The sequence below is a fragment of the Mustela nivalis genome (assembly GCF_964662115.1).
Source record: "Mustela nivalis genome assembly, chromosome: 14".
Taxonomy (NCBI): domain Eukaryota; kingdom Metazoa; phylum Chordata; class Mammalia; order Carnivora; family Mustelidae; genus Mustela; species Mustela nivalis.
Genome location: NC_139033.1, coordinates 17,885,301 through 17,905,203, shown reverse-complemented (window position 1 = coordinate 17,905,203; position 19,903 = coordinate 17,885,301). Strand labels below are relative to the sequence as shown.

Below are 19,903 nucleotides of genomic sequence, written 5' to 3'. Positions count from 1 at the left end.
TCTCCAGATGGCCTGTCACCCTGACGGTGGGTGGGAGGGAAGGCCGTCTTCTGCCCCCTTCCTGCACAGCCTTCCACATGCCTAGGGTGGCTGGGAGTCTCACGTCAAGGTTATTTACATCATGAAGCTATACAAAAATATTTCTGTCTCTACACTTCAGACGAGATCAGGCGCGTGCAGGGTGGTATGGCCGTAGACTGTCTCTACACTTTCGAAGAAGTCTTTTTACCTGTGATCCCTGGTGAAAACCCATCCCCATCCGGATGTTTGTTCAAACTTGGCTGAGAAGTGTGAGAAGCCACGAAGCCCCCTGGGGGAGGGCAGGGAGCTGGGGGCAGACAGGAGTCGGCTCACGTGCCCTGGGATGAGGAACAGGAGCCCTGAGCACTCCGCGTACCAGGGACATTTAGGATGGAAACGCTAAGCTTGGAGAGGAGCCTGTCTGTGTGTCTTCACTGAGAGGAGAGGGTGGGTAGACCCGAGTGCCTGGTCACCCATCTTGGTCACTGTCTCAGAACCCATCCTGCTTTGGGGGGACCATTCTGCCTTCATGAGATCCGTCGCTTGGGAAACACTGTGCCCATTTAATTTGAGCGTTTCTTGCTGAAAATAATAGAAAACCCATTCCAGTTGGCTTAAACAAGACATAATACTCTGGCGCTGGGTGAAAGAAGGAAGTCCAGGTGTGTGTGCGCCTCAGGCGAGGCCCATTACCTCACTGACCGGCACAGCCGCGTTGTCTCCCTCCTTCTGCTTTTGGAGCTGCTGCTTCTGCCCTGACATCTCTGTTCCCAGGAACTGCAAGGTGGTGGCTGTCGTGGTTGCCTCCTGCCCCCAAATAAAGCTGTTCAGATCCCAACCCTTGGTCCCCGTGAATGTAACCTCACTCAGAAATAGAGTCCTTACCGACATAATGAAGATGTGAGTTAAGTGTGGGTCCCAAATCCCATGACTGGGATCCTCAAAGAAGGTCATGTGAAGTCACAGAAATGCAGTATATTTCTCTGTTCAAATGGGTAAGTACAGATAAGATGGGCTATTGGGGTTCAAAGGATGGTTAGCCACAATGGTATTGGTGTCCAGGGAAGGAACAGTCAACTCAATCTGGTGTAAGAAAAATAGGGTATTTATTGAAAGAAGGATTTCAGGCATTCTTGGATCCAGAGGCTGAAGTGATGTCACCAGGGTTTATAGTCTTTTTCCTTTTCCTGCCCCCTCCTGTTTTCTGGAGCGGCTTCCTCTCAGCAGGCTCCTTCCCCCATGGTGGCCGCCAGCAGCCCTAGGCTGAGCTCTTCTAGCAAACTTAAATGAGAAGAAAAGAAGCTTCTTCTTACCAGTGGTTCAACAGAAGTCCCAGGATCATCTCTGAAGGGACAATCTGGGCAATCAACCCAAGACCTAGTCTCTTCCTTGAACAATGATTTGGGTGAGGATAATTGGCACCTTGGCCAGGTTGGGGTCATGTGCCCGCTGAGCAGCAAGTTCCCAGAGGGAAATTGGGATATTAGAACCCGAAGCATGGGGAACACATGCAGAGCAAACCAAGACAGATTCTTCATAGAGATAAAGAGACTATGGGTCAGGGTGACCAAGGAGGGCTTCCTGGAGGAGGAGAACCAGAGGCCCTAGAGAAGAGGTTGTATAAAGGCATAAAGACAAAGGGGACAAATCAATTATCAGACTTTATCTAGCGCTTCTGCTCTGTGTACTGTGGAAGACTGAGGAAGGACTAAGGCACGACTAGCTGCTGAATGGATCTGATATCGTAAGACAGCCACATGGGTTCAGAAAAGTGATCTCTAGCCATCCTGCCGGCACAGGAAGAAGGGGAGAAGCCAGTGTGATCGTTATGGACTTTCAGAGCAGGTGGCTGGAAACCTATGGTTTTGGAAGATATATAATGAGCTCATTTGTTTCACAAATATTTATTTATGAGAATCACTACTTCCCTGACCTTTGCCCTATCAGCAACTTCACTACCGCTTCCCATATTATTCTATATCCTTTACTGTTAATGTACTGTTTCAGTCTATTCGAAAAAGAAACAGTGTATCACCAGAGTAAGTGGGACATCCTGCTGGAAGTACAAGGTAACAAAACACTAGTTAGAGTCAGCACGGGGAAAGCCACGCTGTGACTCAGATCGAACTGGATTCTGGGGACCAGCCAGGTTTCCACCGAAATGTTTCAGAGTCCAATACATTTTGGCACCAACAGAGCCCTCCTCATTGAAAAAAATAAATAGGAGAGAGAATATTGAGGTGATGATGATCTTATGATCTGCAAATCAATGATTAATGAAGTGTCTGCCGGGTGTGTCTTTGAAAATACCATGGGTGCCATGAAGGACCCATCTCATGTTCACCATATGCCTTTCCTTCGGAGAAGGTGGATGGCTCTTATCTCAGCTGGAGGTTCGGTAAAGTCGGCAGAGGGCTCTTGGCCATACCAGGCATTTAGGTCGAATGTGTACTCTCTGACATTCGCAGCAGGTTCCTTGCGCCCTCACGGGTCTACAGATAGACCCAAGTCCTGAATTAATAGGAAGTACACAAATTCAGTTATGTCGGCGGAATGGGCACAGCTCAGTTGTCTGGGCAGCTTGGAGATGGTGTCCTGTGGTTAGAAAAAGACTAATCAACTGACTTGCAGATCTCTGGGCCATTTTAGAACTCTAAGAAGCTCACTGATCCCTAAAGCAATTTTGCAAATGAAGAATTAAGGATGTTGTCAGGGCCCTGAGTTAGCAGTTTGTTTGCCTACCACTGTATCGGGGGTGGGGCTTAATCTGTTGTCCACATAATCATTCACGCCCCTTTTGTAATCAGTACCCCAACCTTCCCCTTAATTACATCCCCTGCTTCTTTAATCAGGTCAACACAAAAAGTCCTTCTCAGAGAAAATCGGGTTAAATGTTAGCTTGTTAATTACCCCTTAAAAAAGAATGGGCACATCCTCGGGGGTTTCATCTCCTGCTGCAGGCTGGGCCCTATGCCAGTGAGTAACGTGGAGGCCAACTATTGTAGGGACATCAGGAGGTCCTTCCTGGCATTGGTCCCCTCTGTCAGCAGGGGTGGAGTGGGGGAGTAAGAGAGCATGGGACCAGAGAAGGAGGGCCTCCTCCATGCTGCCTGCACCACAGCATCTTGAGCAGAGGGGGAGAGCTGCATGGTGGCTCACGCCCATGTTCTTCTGGGATGGAGGAATGAGCCTCCAGGGGCCTGGTGTCTTAGGCGGAGGGTGCTGGAGGTTTGTGAGGGCCGGTCCACGACTCCCTGTAGCTTCTCAATTCACGAGGCTTGCATGAAGCAGATGCTTCCCCGACTCTAGAGATCGAACATGTGACCTGGGCCAGCTATCAGGGGCCTTCTGCCTCTCTAGACGCTGTCAGAGCCATACATGTGGCCTGAGTCAGTCCAATCAGAGTGGCTTTTGGGATTGTTGCCATGCTGCCATAGAGGTATTCTCTGTCTCCTACTGGGTGTGCATAAGAAACCTGAAAACGCCTGGGTCGATCAGCAGCTAGCCTGGAATCATGTGGGGAGTGAGGTGTTGAAACCAGCTCTGAGGAAGGCAGCCCAGATCCATGGGAAGAAATAGCACTGTTATCTGAGCTTCTTGATCTAGCCCTACCTGAAGCCCTTTTCATTGCTCTTAGCAACCTCTAAGATGTCCTAACCAGCACACATGACACCACCAAACCTCTTGCCCGTCACAGATTCTCCAGATGCTCCTTCCTGCCCAACCCGGTCTCTGCCTCTGGGTCCTCAAGGCTGTGCTCTAGGTAGCCTCTAGCCTCTAGCATTAAGGAAAGCTGACGCAGGATGAAACCCATCACTTCTGCCCACAGATGGAACTCGTGTGTCGCTAGACCAGACCTCTTATTGAGTGCCCCGCTCACACCCCAGGGCAGTATTTGCTAGGAAAACACAGTATAGTTTCTGCTGAAGGGAAGCATACCCTTTGGACGTGGGCAGACCTGGGTTCAAATCCTGCATCCCTTACCAGCTACGGAATGTGGGCTTGTGCCTCATGTCGCTGCCTGTTTAAGGACAGGTTCACGCTTCTCTTGGAGGAGCTAATGCAGCAGAGCCCAGAAAAGGGACACTAGACATCCTCTGCTCTTGGACCAAGAGCCCAGACTGTCGGCCCCTTAAAAAATTCAACATATTTGTGCGAGTGTGTGCGTGGGAGTGCTTCCCTCTCAGGCCGGGCCAGAGACTGTTGAAGGGGAGCAAGCTGATGCCTTTGTCCAGAGCAGAAGGTTGGGAGGCAGTTACGGGGGACTGGGATGCCCCTCTGTGGGGCTCCCTCACCTCGCTGGTCTGGATGAAGCACCGGGGTCTTACAGGCAGGTGGGCAGAGAGTCGAAACCCGCGGGGAGAGGCCTGTTGCTGTCCACGAAAACTGCTCCTTGTATCTGCTGGGCATGTTTGTTCAGTTCCACACTTACGTCGCACTCCACACGCTCCGGCAACACACGTGTCCCCTCCCCCACCTTTCTCCCTGTCGCGTGATCACATACAAACTCCCAGCTCACCGTCAGGCCCTTCTGGGGCCTGTCGCCTTGTGTGCTACACGCCGGAGCTTGCCGTGTTCCCCACACGGAATACGAAACCTGCAGAGGGAGAGGCTATTTACGGCTGCCCCACTGGCCCTCGAGCCCGCCGTCTCCTGTCCTGGGGGCTGCATCCCTCCGTGTTGGCCCCCGAGCCCCCGCCCCACGCTGCTGGGACTCCCCTCTACATGTTCTTTTCTGTCACCCCTGAGGTGCAGCCTGGTAGCCCCTGGGTGCTGACAGAGCCATTGGAAGGACTTCACCTGCTCCTGTTGGTTAGAAACTGGGGCCCCTGCTTGCTGGGAGGGGCGGCTGGTGAGTTCAGAGAGGCAGGCGCCCGCTGGGAGCTCCCCTGGGTCCGCCAAGGCAGGACGAGAATGGGAAGCTCTTGTGATCCTCGGGGCGGGGGGGCGGGGGTAGCCCTGAGTTCTGGACTGGGGGTCAGGGAGAAGGGGGGCCATCCCACGCAAACCCTGGGTCCGCTCGGATGGTCCTCCCGCCCTCCCCTGGGGTCTCCCGCACGTCGCTTCCTCCATCTTTCCCTCATTGTCCGGACTGTCTTGTCAACTCGGGGACATTAAAACTATGTTCCAAACACGGCTTTTTCGTCATGTTGCGGGGTAGCCAGGGCTGCTCCTGCTTTTCGCCCACTGAGGTTCCGTTCGGCGGAGGAATGGACGAGTCTTGGTGGGGTTGGGGGGAGGAGAGGGAACACCTGTGCGTGCCCGTCACCTGCACCGTGGAGGTGGGGGCCGCGGGCCAGAGGGGTAAGGAGGCTCGGGGACCGAACTGGGAGAGGTGGGGTCTGAAGCCAACTGCTGGGCACACAGGCTCCCCGGAGGCATTTGGTGCCTCCTGAGTGTAGGAAACAAGGTGACAATCAGAGTCTAAAATAATCATGTGTTGTTTATGAAAAACTGCAAAGAAGAGAGAGACACAGGAAGTGTCCCCGTGCGGCCAGAGCCATTATCAAGGTGGCCGAGCCCATGATGCTCTCGGGCAGCAGGACACGAGCTCTGAGCCTTCCTCTCCAGCTCAGGGGTGGGCTGGGCGGGCAGGGAAGTGTGCGTCTCCCCTCTGGGGGCCCTGGCCATGGAGGGAGGGCGCTCTCTCTCCCAGGCCCCAGCCTGCCATTCCCGCAGGCCTGCTGGCAAGGCTGGCCCGTGGCTGGAGCCTGGGACCTCGGATGTGGGGAGGGTCCCCACCCTTCCCTAGGTGACAAGAGGGGCTCAGGCTGACCACGGGGTTCACCTGACTACCAGCTCTTCTTCGGGTGGTCTGGACATTGGCACGTGCTGGGTGGAGGGCGTCTCAGGGAGTGCCCAGGGGCTGAGTCTCTGATGGGGCTCCCAGGGAGAGCACCTCCTGCGGTGGTCACAGTTGAACGTGACTCCGTCTGGAGGAGACTCTGGAACTTGCTCTGGTTTCCCTCGGGCTTGGCCCCGTGCACCTTTGTCCTTTGCTGAGTTTGCTCTGTGTCCCTTTGCTGTGCTAAGTCACTGCCAGGAGCCCCACTGTATGCCGAGTCCCAGGAGTCCTGCCAGGGTCTCTTGTGCCCCGGGGCAGTCTCAGGGACCCTGACACACGGTTGGAGACTTGTTTGCCAACACTAAGCAGATAAAGGAATGGGAGAAAAGCTGCCACCGTATTAAAAATCTGAAATAATTTTTTAAGTTATTTAAGTGCAGATGAAAAACAAAGAAGCCTCTCCTGAGCCCACCAAGATTCTCCTGTCCTCTAGCTGGGACGGAGCCTCCAGTGATCCCAGGCAGGTGCCCTCCTGCCTCTCTTCCCGGGGAGCAGAGACACGAGTGCGTGGTGACCCGGCCCAGCCCCTGCCCTGCCCAGCTGTCTCTGCAAGACTGCCTTGTCACCTGGATTGCTGCGGGTCCTACGGGACCTCCTTGAACTCTCCAGGAGGGGGCTTCTCAGAGGACACGTGGATCTGTCATGGGTATGAGACGGTAGCCAATCAGTCTCCCCGACTCCCTCCTCTGCCTGGTCTGAAGTCACCCCTCGGAGGGGGCAGGATGGAGAACTTTCCAAGCAGAGCGTGTAGGGACCTCATGGGTAGGCAGTGGGCGGACACGCACCCCGGGTCCCGTTTGCCAGACGTGAGCTTATGTGCCATTCGGGGCATTTCGAGCAGGAATCCAAGCCTGTGTGTGGCAGGTCTGGAATGGGGTTGTTGGATGAGAAGGGGTCCGAGGCAGTCCCTGACCGAGGCCCGTCTACATCAGGACAGCACCCACCCCCAGCAGTCAGTCCTGCCTGTTCGGGGTGGCTCTGCTGCCGGCACCCTGAGTTTCTGCAGTTCATACCCACAGTGAGGGCCCCCAGCTGGCAGCCGCCTCTGGTAGCCAAGGGCCGGAAGGCAGCGCTCAGGATAGATAAAGCAGAGATGCTCGGGCTCCTGGTGGACTGAGGGACGCAGGGACGCAGGGACCAGCCCGGGAGCATGCCTGTCACAGGTGCAGCCGGAGAGACTACAGGAGAGGGTGGGGGAGGGGAGGGAAGCGAGTTCTAGGAAGCCTGGGGCCCCTCATCCCTGCTGGCCCCGAGCGCCCCGAGTGAAGGGATTAGATGACCCCACCTCTGCTTGCATCGGCTTTAGAAGTGAGTGAGCGTCCGGCCGCCCACGGGCCAGCCCAGATGGACACCCAGGGCGCGTTCCTGCAGCGAAGCAGGCTTTCTGCTGGGGGTGCGCAGGCAACGCAGTTTAGAGGGGGAGCAATTTGCTTTATTTCTTACAAAACTAAGAAAAATATTAATTTTCTGTTGAGGTATAATTGACATAGAACATGTTAGTGTCCGGAGTGCGACATCATGACTGGATGTTTGTATATATTGTGAAATGTCCCCACACCTGACCCCCTGCGGTAAGCCTGGCCGATACCTGTCACACGCTTCCACAATTCAGACCTGGTCTCCCGGGGACTTGTGAACACCCCGCACAATGTCACTAACCACAGCGAGTCGCCGTAATGTTACGGTTCACGCTCACGGTGTCCCTTCCTCGATCTCCTGTGGGTTGTTAGGAGACAGGACTTTGTTTTGACACTTCGGTCTTTGCTTATCAAAGAGGCAAGACCTTCACTGATTTAAAAAATTGGCTAAGTATCAGCACGCCTGGTGGGGTTTTCTTAGAAATTATCCAACTTGGGGTTCACACAAGACGGCGTAGGCCCTCCCAGCTTTGTACAGCCGTGGACCCCGAAGATGACACCAGACGTGAGCAGAGCCGATCCTGAGAGGTGGAGAAGGAGGGGCCGGCTGGGGTGCAGGACCTGGGGACACAGTAACAGCAGGGCTCTCGTGTCCCCCACCCAACGGAAGAAGGGGACCCAGATCTGGTGTTTCTTGAACGCTCATCTAGCCACAGAAGACCAACAGGGCAGGCTCATTCTCCATCTGGATGGCATGGGGGTGCCTCCCATGGTACCAGCCGAGCCCCACACCTCAAGCCAGGGGCCTGGGCTGGCAGCCGTGCAGCGGTGAGCGGCGGGGCCAGCTCTCCATCCCGCAGGGCCGGACTCCCTGCCCACCGCAGAGGGACCCGACCTCACCAACGGGCCTGGCCTCGACAGTCTCTCTGGACCCTGCAGGCTTCTTGAAACTTCCCTGAGGCGCCCAGACATGCTGGTGTAGTTGACCGCCTGGGTCCGGATGGAGCCGGCCGATGTGGGGTTCTGGGAAAGGGTCCCCAGCAGACGGCCCTCCTGCCTCCGGCCTCTCCTCCCATGTGTGCCTCAGTCCCTGCTGTCGCCTCCCCTCTGTCCCTGTGGTACGCAGTTTTATTCGCTTATGGGTCCGGACCTTTGTCTCCTCACTGGTGAGGCCAAGGAGTTTCTCCAGGCTCTTTCTGCTGTGTCTTGCCCCTTCCTGCCCTCAGGCAAGGGGAGGTTGAGCCCGGGGGCTAGAGCAGGGCGCGCTTTAGAATTCTGTAGCTTCGTGGAGTGAAGGAGGGAGAGAGTCGAGAATCGGAGCGTGCGTTTCCAACAGCAAGTCTCTGAGCTGGGGGGCCGGCGCTTCCTAGCCGCTTCGCCCCTCCGCTTCCTGAGCCGCCTTCTCTGCGCGGCCCCGTACCTGCTCCTGTGGGGGTGGGGTCAGCCACGGTCCCCCATGCTGCTCGCTCCCAGCACAGTCCGTGAAGCGTGACCCTCTGCAGCCCTGTCCCTTGTGACCTGGGCTCCAGCGGTCGTCGGGGCCCCCTCCCACCAGACGGGCCACCTCAGACACTCCATCCGAGTGTTTTGGATGCTCAGGTTCATGGCTGAAGGGCATGCCTGTGTTAACCACAGGATTTGCCCCGCATCTACACACACAAATTAAACTTCCACTGTCTTGGGCTCCTGGGCAGGAAAAGCTATGTTTCTGTTCAGGAACCTCCATTCTTCATCCTGGCTTGTTGGACTACTGCTGCGGTCTCTCGGCTTTTCACTTGGTGTGTGACCTCATTTGAACAAAAGCTGTCGCTGGCAGCAGGACCCAAATCTGCACGGGTCATAGTTTGAAAATGAGAAGAAAGTTCTACAATATCCTAAGTTCGCCATCTACAATATGCCCTGGAAATGGGCGTTTTGCCATGTGCAGACTTCTGGATGGGGTTTGGATGGCAGCCAAGACCTTTTTTGTCGTGGGAGCTGAGGGCTGCACGTCTGTCCATGTCACCCAGCTTCCACTTGTCCGTCCGTGCAGCCCCAGCGCCAGGGCCACTGCAGCCATTCCTCCACGTGGTAGGGAAGCAAAGCAGGCAAGTGAATCCCTTCCCACGCGCCGTGCTTCTGCATCGCCGGGGACCCAGGGCTTCCCTTCTGCAAACTATTCTGGGCCGTGAGTGGTGGTCGTCCCAGGAGGGGACGTGCACCCCAGGTCCTGCACCCCAGGAATGGGGTGTTCTCAGTGCTAATTTTAATTTGGGAGGAAGAAAACAACACTCGTGTTTTCCCCACCATGTGGAATCGTGAGGCCAATATTTTACTGCATTTGCTTTTGGGAATTTTGATTGTTTATATTTGCAAAGTTACACGTTGGCCTTTACCTTTGAACTTTTTTTTACGAAAAATGCCAAACACATAGAGAAATTGAAACAACGGTTTGCCAAGCCTTCACATGCACACCGCTCAGACTCCTGTAAAAACCTGTCCTACTTCCTAGTTTATCGATCGCTCTACCACTTATTTTTTTTTTCCTTCGGGACGATGTCACAGATCCAGACACTGAGCCACCTGATGGCTTCATCATGCGTCATTTGAAAACAAGGTTATTTCCTGCGGCGCCTGGTGGCTCAGCTGGTTAAGCGTCGGCCTTCAGCTCAGGTCATGATCCCAAGGCCTGGAATTGAGTCCTGCGTTGGGTCCCCCCTCGTGGGGAGTCTGCTGCTCCCCATGCTTGTGCTCTCTCTCTCTTTCTGATTAAAAATAAATAATAACAAAGTTATCTCCTACAGAAACCACAGTGTCATTATCATTCCGAAGAATCCTCATTAATTCCCCGTATCCTCTACGATCTGGCTCTCAGTCAGCGCTTCCAGTTATCCCCAGGACATTTTGCGTCCTTTATTTTTATTGGATCAGGATCCAGTCAAGCTTCGTGTGTTATACTCGCTGCCATGGTTTTTTTTTTGTCTTTTACTTGAAAACATTTTTTTTTCTCCACTCATTGATTTATTGGCGACCAGATCAATGGCACATATCGCTCTTTAAAAATAAATCAGGGGGCGCCTGGGTGGCTCAGTGGGTTAAGCCGCTGCCTTCGGCTCAGGTCATGATCTCAGGGTCCTGGGATCGAGTCCCACATCGGGCTCTCTGCTCAGCAGGGAGCCTGCTTCCCTTCCTCTCTCTCTGCCTGCCTCTCCATCTGATTGTGATTTCTCTCTGTCAAATAAATAAATAAAATCTTAAAAAAAAAAAAAAATAAAAAAATAAAAAAAAAATAAAAATAAATCAAGCATTATGGAAAAAAAAAAGCTCAATTCCTTCTTATAGAATCTATAAGAATCTATAATCTATAAATCTATCCTTTATAGAATCTACCTCAGTACCCACGTCGCACCCCAGAAACATGCATTGTATTATTAGGGTATTGCATCTCTCCGGGTTCTTAAATACGCCTTCACATCCATCTGTAAACCTAGAAGCCTGTGTCTGTCTCCGTAGGAGATGCATGGTATCTTTACAGAGATTTTTCGGCGACTCTAACATTCCGGCGCCGGAGCCCGCAGCCTGGTGTTCATGCTCACTAGGCCTTTGACGTGGGCTGATGATTTGGGCTGGCGAGCTGTCCTCACCCACTGTCGTCCTGGGGTTTTCCATTTCCCTGTGACGGACGCGCTTACATCCCCCTCCCCGAGCACACGCATGTGTGAGGCCAGCTGAAGCTGCTGGGAATAGTCGTGAGGCCAGCACATGTTTTCCGTCGTGGACTCTGCCCGCCACCCGCTAGTGGGTGGACCCGTCTACACTCCCGCAGCACCGTGTAAGGGGACCAGCTCCACACCTTCTCAGGACTCCAAGGAGTCGGACTGGTGTGTTTTTTGCACATTTGCATGGAAACCGAATTTGCATATCCTTGATTACGAACGAGGTTGAACGTTCTCATGCATCTATTAGCAATTTGAATTTGACTTGTGCCTATTTATTTCCTTTTCTATATGTAAGATTTTTTTAACATATTTTGAATATGAATCAGGGTGTCAATTTTGACTTTAAAATAGTGGCAAGATGGGGGTGCCTGGCCAGCTCAGTTGGAAGAGCATGTGACTCTTGATCTTGGGGTTGTGAGTTTGAGCCCCACGTTGGGTGTAAAGATTACTTAAAAAAAAAAAAGAAGGATAGGGGCTCCTGGGGGGTCAGTCATTAAGCCTCTGCCTTCAGCTCAGGTCATGATCTTAGGGTCCTAGGATCGAGCTCCTGGCAGGCTCCCTACTTGGTGGGAAGCCTGTTTCTCCCTTTCCCACTCCCTGCTTGTGTTCTCTCTCTTGCTGTGTCTTTCTCTGTCAAATAAATACATAAAATCTTTTTAAAAAAAGGTAGTCTCTAAAAATAAATAAAACAATGAGTCCTGCCAGGGCTCCATGGGACAGGGGCCCAGCTGGAGGGGGCTCTGAGGAAGCACGGGGCAACCGGGCCTCCAGACACACACACACACACACACACACACACACACACACTCTACACCAGCCCTAGGAGGTACGAGGAGACTCCTCAGGATGGAAGGCAGGCATTAAGGGACACTCCCCACGACTCCAGGGTTGTGTCCAAGGCAGGACTGGCGTAGCTCACAATGCAGAATGCACCTTTGCATTATCAGGGCTGACGTGATTAGGATAGTTTAAGCCGTGGAGAGAGATGGAGGTCCCCGTTTCATCATGTGCAAAGTGGGAGCAGTGGGACACCTGTTTTAGGAGTGCTGTGATGCTAACAGGATCACTATTCGCGATGGGGCTGTTAGCAGTATACAAAACGTGCCAGAAAGAAAGAAAGAACTCTCTGGAGACCTTTCTTGGCCAGAGGCTACTGGGGCGTCATAATTTGCCTCTCACACCTGCCTCACTGACGTGCCGCTCAGCTGGAAAGATCGTGGCTAGCTCATTTGCACCATGCAGTAGCTGCTCAGTTAAATGTTTCACACAATTACAGTGTTTCTCCAAAGACCAGCTTTCCCACAGTAGGACCGAGTTCTCTTTCTCTCCCTTTGGAGGCTCGCGTCCATGGAGCATGTCTTTGAAGAAGTAGATCGTAACTGTGTTCTAGTTACATATGCACGAAGACTCAGGGTGACTGCAGAGTGACTATGGAGATAAGCATTCTGTGCGTGCTGCAGGGTAATTGCATTACGGAGCTCATCAACCTCTCCCCCAGTGCTGGGGCCTTGAGGCTGGACCAGAGCTGTGCCTTGGAGCTCAGTTCCGCTGTCATAATGAAATTCAATTAAGGCATCAAGCTGGAAGCCAGGGTGGACAGTAAATTAATTTTTAACCCATGGCTGTAGCTTGCTTTTCAGCCTGATGGATGTGGCATAACGCAGTGGCTGCCAGTCCAGTGAGAAATCAAAGAGAGAATCACACGTGCTGGTGAGTTTCTTCCCTCCCCTCCGCCGCCCCTCCCCACGCCCAGCAGGTGTTGGGGTTTGTTTGGTGTCACCGGAGATCAGGAATCCTGGTGACTCGGACTAACTCTGTTTAGCTAGTGAGTGACCCTGATGTTGCTGGTGGCTCTTCCTCTAGTTGGTTAAATCTGTACGGAATTAGCCTGGACAAGAAGGACTGACCAAACCAAACTCCCAGGCTTGCCTGCCCGGTCCCCCTGTGCATCGAGCTCCTTCCGCGAGTCGCTCGGCAGTGTCAGGGGGTGCGTGGGCCAGGGTCCCGCAGAGGCGGTGGGCGCTCTCAGCTGGGATGTCTGGAAGGACAAAGGGACTGTTGACAGGTGTGTGGGCTTGGTTAGGAGAAGCGGGGGGGCGGGGGTTCTGCCAGGGTGGGGAGCAGGGTGGATGTGGAGGCTTGGTTGACCCTGGCACCGAGGGGAGGGCAGTGATCCAACAGAGCTGTGGCCGCAGAAGCGAGAGGCCATCGTCGGGACTGGGCCAAAGCCAAGCGGGCTCAGGAATGTGCGCTGGGGCCTGTCTCCGTCCACCCTCTGATCCGCTGGAGCCGGCAAGGCTGGACCCAGTCGGATGTGCGCAGGGTGGGGAAGCAAGGTCATGTCTCTGTGGGTCCCCTCTGGAGGCTTTCTGCCTGCCGTGGGGGCGGCTGCCACGGAACTGTGCTTGTTGTGAACATGGGTCGTGGCGCCTGAGGCCTGGGTTTGCGTCCAGGCCTGCAGTGTGGGGTGTGGGGCAAGTCCCCTGAGCCTGGTTCCCTCACCTATGAAGTGGGGGCCGGATAGGGCCCCTCCTGGGTTTGGTGAGTGCTAGTCCAGGCAATGCACGTGGTGCCTGAGGCTTGACGACCAGCATACTGTAAGTGCTCAATGGCATTGGTGTCCCTGGCTTCTTCACGAACTGAGTTCCGTGAATCTGTTTACTGTGGCCTCTCCCCTGCCTGCCTGCAGTCGGCTACAGATTGGAGACTAAGTCAGCGGGCTGGTTAGAACCGTGTGTATGTCAGGAGGGAGTGGGTCCTGAGCGAGGGTCTGGAACTGTCCTCTAGAGCACCAGGCGCATGATGTCGGATAGTTTTGCAACACCTGCTTTGGTGACTCTGAGGTCTTCCCAGCCTTCTTCTCGGCTGAAGTGCTGTGTTCAGCGTGGGTGAGGGAGCTCTGGGCCAGGTTTGCAGACAGAGGAGGGGTCATGGTGTGAGCTTCAGGTTTCTGTCTGGGTCGGCAAATGCCACCAACATCCACGTTTGCGTGTCAGTCCTTCTGTTCTGGAGCCTCTCATGCACCTTATATCCAGAACTTGAACCTCTCGGTGCCTCAGCTGGCCGCAGGGGTGTCTGCCCTCCTTGGTACCAGGGAGCGTTGTGCTGGAGTCAAAATCTAAAAGGCAGCATTTTCATTTCCCTCACTTAGTGCGTGGACACGTGCACCTGTCTCTAACACAAGGCTCTTTGCCAGTTCTGGAGTTAGCGCAGCCATGAACCATTCAAGGCAATTGGAAAAGTTTGTTAAAAGGTGTCGTTTGAACAGGCTCAGTTGAGCTGAAGGGTGCAGACATGGCTCTGGGCAGGCTGTGTGTGGTGGTTGTGGGATCGGGCTCTGCAGCTGGGCTTCCTGGGGTCGAGTCCAGGCCCTGATGGCAGCTGGCCGCAAGACTCTGGGCGCATTATTGACCTACGCTGTGTTCGCGGGGGCTCACAGGTAATGCCTGCTAGTGCCTACCATATGGGCTAGTTGCAGGTGTGAAGGCCCTTGTGACACAGGAGGCAGCATGTGGACGGATGTGACCCGCGGTGGCTGCCATTGCTCCTGGGGTCACCGCTGCTATGTAACAGAGTCACATTCCTCCCAGGGATGAGTAACCTTCTTGCGACATTCTGTTCCCACCCAGGTGAGAGGGAAGACACTTTCTAGTTAAAGGTGAATCCAAAATATCTCTGGGAACTTGTCCCGTTAGAATAGTGATTTTTCAGACCTTTTGGACCCTGAACTGTGGAAGATACGGTATTCATGGGGACCTGCACTCGCCTTGGAAGACAGTTTCTGAATCTGCTTTTCTCGGTGCTATCTGGTCTGGGCCCTGCTATCCCATTCTGCTCTGTGCTTGTAGTCTTCCCATTGGTTTGCCAAATATGGGTCGCGACCCCCTCCACTGACGTAGCGCCCGAGGAGCTATGAGACACATCACATTCTGCGGGACCCTTCTGGCAGAGGGGCCCACCAGTGATACAGGTCGGGTGGCGAGAAAGTAGGATGGAGGGTCAGGCCCGTTAGCCGCAGCCGGAGGGCGGTGGAGCCCCTCCCTGGACTGGCGCCCGGTCCACTGAGGTGAGGCGAGGGTGAAGACACAGACCACACGTAGCTGACGGTCTGCACGGACCCCCGACCCTTTCTCTGTGGGCGCGCCTCAGTGCGGCCGGGGTGAGCGGGAGGTGTGGTTTCAAGGCTTTCATGGATCTCAGGCACGGGCCTCGGGGCTTCCAGATCGTCACAGCTCCAGGGCTGCGGGGACAGCGTGTGACCTGGGGACGTCCACGCCAACACCACATCCTCAACCTTATAGTGGTTGTGAGAGCTCTGATGTTCTCGTTGCTCTGCTTGCAACACTGCAGAAGAGTGGGCAAACCACCGGCCGAATCCAGCCCACCACCTGGGCGAATGAAGTTTTATTGAAGCACAGCAATGTCCCTTTGCTTTTGTGTCACCCACAGGGGCATGGCTCAGCGGTGGATATGTGGAGAAGTGGCAGAGAGAGTCTAGCTCCCAAGATCTGAAGACAGGATTATCATCTGACCCTTGACAGGGACAGTGGCTGACCCCGACTGCGTGGGGAACACGCCGTTTCTGGTTCTAGCTAACACGGGCTCTGTCCCTGTGCAAGCCGCCAAGCGTCCGTCTGAGGAGCACAGTGTTCTCGCTGTTAACTTCCTAGTTTTTTTTTTTTCTTTTTTTTTTAAGACTTTATTTATTTATTTGATAGATAGAGATCACAAGCAGGCAGAGAGAGAGGAGGAAGCAGGCTCCCCGCGGAGCAGAGAGCCCGATGTGGGGCTCGATCCCAGGACCCTGAGATCATGACCTGAGCCGAAGGCAGACGCTTACCTGAGCCCCCCAGGGAACCTGGCTGTTGTTTGAAAATGGCGTTGCTTTGGCAGGTGAAATTGGGTGGCCTTCCCAGCGAGAGGCGGTCTCCACCAGGATCACAGACCGGTTTTTAGTTCAGGAGAAACGTGAGCACCTCCGCGTGTGAACTTTGTGCAGATGAGAACCTTTTGTTTTTTACTTTCCCGATGTCACCTGTCATCCTTCGGCAGGGAGGTGTTCAGCTTCATCTCTGCCCAAGGCTGCGCGCCTTCCCTTGATGAGCACAGGCCGCAGGAATCCCCGAAGCAGACTGGACGTCTGGATGGTGCTTCGTGGGGCCGATTGCTCCGGCGGGGGTCCCGGCGGGGGTCCCGACGGGGAAGCAGAGGGAGCGCAGCCCGAGTGTGCACTTGTCGCCCAGGGGCTGTCTGGCTTCCCTGCTGCTGCCCGGGGAGTCTAGCATCCTGTCCCCGGGGAGGGTGGCGGCTGCTAATTAGGGGTAATTACGTGGGTTGTTGGTCCGCGGTGGACTGGGCTTCCGCCGAGGTCGTCTGCATGGGGTTTCGGTCTCCTGGGTCGTGCTGAGAAGGCTCATCACGGAGACAGGTTTCCACGGGCTCCTCGGTGATGAACGCCCTTTGTTTTTGGGTGTGTGGCCGGCCCTCCTGGCACAGACGCTTCTACCTGGAAGACCTTTCCATGAGTTTCCTAGGAGACAGGAGGAACACTCAGTGCATCCGGGTGTCAGAGCCCCGATCCTTCCTGGAAGCTGATTGGGGAACAGTGTTCCTGAGCGTGTCTGCCCCTCCCCGGAAGCCCCGCTGAGCTGCTCTGGGGTATGGCCCGCGTCCCCCGTGATTCCGGTGTGCAGAGAAGTCTGGGATTTTCACAGGGAGTACCTTTCTTCCCAGGGACAAGGGAGCCTCGCGGAGCTCAGACCGGACTTACCCTCCCTTTGGAGCACCAATCTCCCCCGTCTTAGCTTCCTCTCCGGAGAAATTTCCTTTCCCCCCACCCTAGAAAGTCGGGTACCAGGGGAGCACGGGCCTCGGGGGCTGCTCATGTGAACACCCCATGTGTTTTTCTCCTCTGAAAAGAGGAGCGAGGACTGGACCCACTTGCGAGGACGTCGCACACGTGGTGGGCTCTCGACCAGCTGTAGCTGTTTTATTGCTATCATTTTGTAATGATTAGTTCTTATTATCACTATTATCAGCCTGTCAGCTTTGCTTGTCCTTAGGTGCATCTGGAAGTCTGTCATGAGGTAGAGGGCTGGGCTACCGGCTTTTGCTTTTTGGAGATTTTTAAAACAGTGGTGAACAAAAAGTTTCTCCCGTTAGAGAAAATGCAGCCCTGGGGCGCTCTGCTCAGAGCGTGCCTTTCCGAGGCCCGACGCCGGTGGCACTTACCCACGCGGATCCTGGAGTAAGACTGGTTGGGTCAGGGTCCCCTCTTTTACCTACCGGCTCTGTGGCACCTGGCAAATCCCTACCCGAGTGGCTCCCAGGCTGGGGTAGGGGGATAGGTTTTAGGATCACACGGAAGCTGGGTTCACCGCAGACCCCCCCACCCAGCTCTGTCTCTGCGGGTCTGGGGTGGGGCAGGTAGAGAATTTGCATTTCTGACAAGTTCAAGGTGAAGTTGAGGTCCTGGTCCGGGACCCCAGTTTGAGAATTGCTGCTTTACAGTCTACATTTCAGTGTCTGCCGATGAGACCGGGGAACGATCGTATTGACCTTGTCCAAAGTGCCCACCCTGGTGCCTGGGATACTGTACATGTTCAGTAAAGGTTTGTCATCATTACTGTTACTGCGGAGAAGGACTTGGTATCTGACACTGTTTTCGGTTCAAACCGGTGGGAAGGCAGAACCGTTCCCCACATGGAGCTGGGCTCGAGCACCTGTCTCGCGGATCTGAATAACACATGCTGTCGCATTCCTTCTCCAGACCTCACACCAACACAAGCTCCAGATGGACTAAAGGTCTGATGGTACAAAATAAACCCCTAAACCGATAAAAATGCTGGAAGAATGTGCAGGGACTTTTTTCAGAGAGGAGAGTGGGTGCTGCTGGCATGTTCTGTAACAGGAAGAAAGGGGGGGGTGCTCCGCGCCATTCAGGGACCTTCTGCCACGTGCTGGCAGAACTGGGGAACCACAGGTCTGACTTCGCGAAGCCCCCCGGAAGTGGGTTGTAGAGCCATCAAAGAATGGGCTGCAGGCCAGGGCAGAGCAGAGGTGCCCCCTGAGGAGTATGTAGGAGGGCCAGTTCATGGCCCGGGAGTCTCAGGGGGGGTTGGTGAGGTTCCCGTAAATGCAGAGGAGCATGTTAGGTATTTTGGTGGCCAGACTCACCCCAGTTTGCCTGGGACTTTGCTCATTTTATTTATTTATTTTAAAAAAGATTTTATTTATTTATTTGACAGAGATCACAAGTAGGCAGAGAGGCAGGCAGAGAGAGAGAGAGGAAGTAGGCTCTCTGCGGAACAGAGAGCCTGATGCGGGGTTCGATCCCAGGACCCCAAGATCATGACCTGAGTCGAAGGCAGAGGTTTTAATCCACTGAGCCACCCAGGTACCCCAGGACTTTGCTCATTTTAGCCCTGAAAGTTTCCCATCGGGGAACACCTGCCTCAGTCCCAGGCAAACCAGGACAGGTGGTCACCCTAGTTCCTGGGCAGGAGCAGCTGGAGTGCATGGTGGTCACGGGGGCGCTGGGGGGTGATGCATGCTCAGTCGGGTCCGGGCCATCGGGAATTGCTGACCTGTGCTTGAGGAACAGAAAGGCACAGGCTCCCCCTCCTCTTGGGGCCGACTCTTTCCACCAGCTGAGATTTCTGAGGACCTGGTTTGGGGCGTGAGGAGCTTTGTTTGCAGAAAGAGAACTGTGTCCTTGGGTGCATGATGAGTGCTTCTCACGGAGAGCTTTTTAAACAATGAGTCTGTTTCTACTCTTTTCAAGAGAAAGCAACACAACAGAAGAGAACAGAACAGAGAGGTGTACGGATACTTGTGGACGTGCGTGTGAGTGCTTCCGTTCAGGAGGCCGCGGGACGGTGCCAGTCCTGATGGGGTTGGCAGCCCCTGCCCGGGTCTTCCTGAGAAAGACCGTGTGTTTCACGGCTTCTGTCACTGACCGCAGCTGGACGTGAAGGTACAGGCACTGCAGGGAGAGCAGGGCCTTTTCCGTCACCAGTTAGCAAGTCTGAGCTACGCTCGGTGGCTATGTTCTCAGGGAGAGCCCAGGATTCAAGACCAGTCTCCAAAGTGTCTGACCCAGCACGGGCTGCACAAATGTCGGAGGAGATTAGTTTCAGGAGGAATCCCTGATTCTATCGTTGCCAACCCCTCCCCTGGGGCCCTGCAGGTAGCTACTGGGAAGAGCTGTAATCCTGTTTGGGACACCATTGTCATGAAAGCGTGCGCTGTAGTGAAAACGTGTGAGCGTGCATCTGGCAGTGGCCTTGGCTGACCCTGCTGGGAGGCTGATCTTCCCACCACTTACCATGACATTCGGGAATGAAGCAAGAGATTCGTGCATTAAGCTGGTGACGGAACGAAACAGTGCGTATCAGGCGAGAAAGTGAGCTACGGGGTGATGTGTTCCCAGGTGATCACCCAGAGTTTGGACGGTTGTCCCTCTCATGTCCCGCAACCTTTCTGATCGTGGAAATGGGAGCGTCTCAGGTGCGGGCTGCCTCTCCGGGCCTGCTGGACACCAGGGTCTCTCTTCCCTCCCTTCCCCTCTTGCGAGAAGGGCAGGTCTTGGGCGCGGTGACTGGGGACAGGGTGGGTTTAGCTAAGCTTAACCGGTGGCGGGTTTTTCTTGTGTTTATTTTTACGGTTACGGTTTCGAGTAAATGATGCTGGTTGTCTACTTCAGTGTAGTGAAAGCAAGTCTCCACGAAGGTGGGTTTCTTTGTCAGAGCGTTACAAGAAGGTGAACTGATTTGCATTAGGATCATTTTAACGTGCCCAGGATGAGCGGATGGGGGCCTGTGTGGGGTGAGGAAGAGCCTGCTTGCTGGGGACTCAGAGAGCCTAAGAAGGGGCTGGAGGTGGGAGGGAGGAGAGGAGGGCTTCCTGGAGGAGGTGGAGGGAGTTGGGATGGTGGGCAGGGAGAAGGGACAGACGGGGAATGCAGGTGGAGCCGGAGAAAA

General features: G+C 54.6%; 1 protein-coding gene and 1 long non-coding RNA gene across 5 annotated transcripts in view; both read left to right on the top strand.

Moving 5' to 3' along the window:
* The window catches only part of RIMBP2 (RIMS binding protein 2), a 203,029-nt gene that overhangs the window by 52,490 nt on the left and 130,636 nt on the right, over positions 1–19,903 (top strand). The gene's annotated exons all lie outside the window — the stretch shown is intronic.
* Positions 7,618–10,004, top strand: LOC309847825. Its single transcript, XR_014302647.1, has 2 exons — positions 7,618–7,789; positions 9,769–10,004. It is a non-coding gene; the product is annotated as an uncharacterized lncRNA (long non-coding RNA).